This window comes from Sesamum indicum, unplaced genomic scaffold (assembly GCF_000512975.1).
Source record: "Sesamum indicum cultivar Zhongzhi No. 13 unplaced genomic scaffold, S_indicum_v1.0 scaffold04106, whole genome shotgun sequence".
Taxonomy (NCBI): domain Eukaryota; kingdom Viridiplantae; phylum Streptophyta; class Magnoliopsida; order Lamiales; family Pedaliaceae; genus Sesamum; species Sesamum indicum.
This window is the reverse complement of record NW_011629732.1, coordinates 1-437: the sequence shown is the minus strand read 5'-3', so window position 1 is coordinate 437 and position 437 is coordinate 1. Positions and strand designations below refer to the sequence as shown.

The 437-nt window shown below is 40.5% G+C and overlaps 1 long non-coding RNA gene across 1 annotated transcript; it reads right to left on the bottom strand.

The window, feature by feature from the left end:
* Positions 1-84: 84 nt before the first annotated feature.
* Positions 85-332, bottom strand: LOC105180369. Its single transcript, XR_849543.2, has 2 exons — positions 198-332; positions 85-127 (listed from the first exon to the last, which is right to left on the bottom strand). It is a non-coding gene; the product is annotated as an uncharacterized LOC105180369 (long non-coding RNA).
* Positions 333-437: the final 105 nt, after the last annotated feature.

The following is a 437-nucleotide window of genomic DNA, read 5'->3' as shown; positions in this document are numbered from 1 at the left end:
CATGAGAACAGTAAGGCAACTAACAATGAAGGATCATGCTACTTCATAGAGTGAATATTAAGCAGACTTACATGGGTTGGTGGAGAAAGTAACGTACATAATCTGTAACAAATTGTGAATCTGCTACCTGATCAAAGAATATTGCAAAAGGTGTCAAATAGGAGCAAAAAAGTAGTTCATAATGAGAAGCAACTCACAGTCACTGTCCGAACAACACCACCACTGGCACCATCCCGAGCAATGGCAAGAGAGACTGCCTTCACAACTAATTGCTGGAGAAACATCAAAGTAAACACAAAATTAAGCAATGTCTTATGTTCATATCGCTTGATCATAATGCAGAAAACCAACAGTGGAGGGTGATCCCTCCTGTTCCGATAATAATGCAGGACCCAACTTTTGACAACGTATTTCACATCCCTTCCCACGAAGGAAGA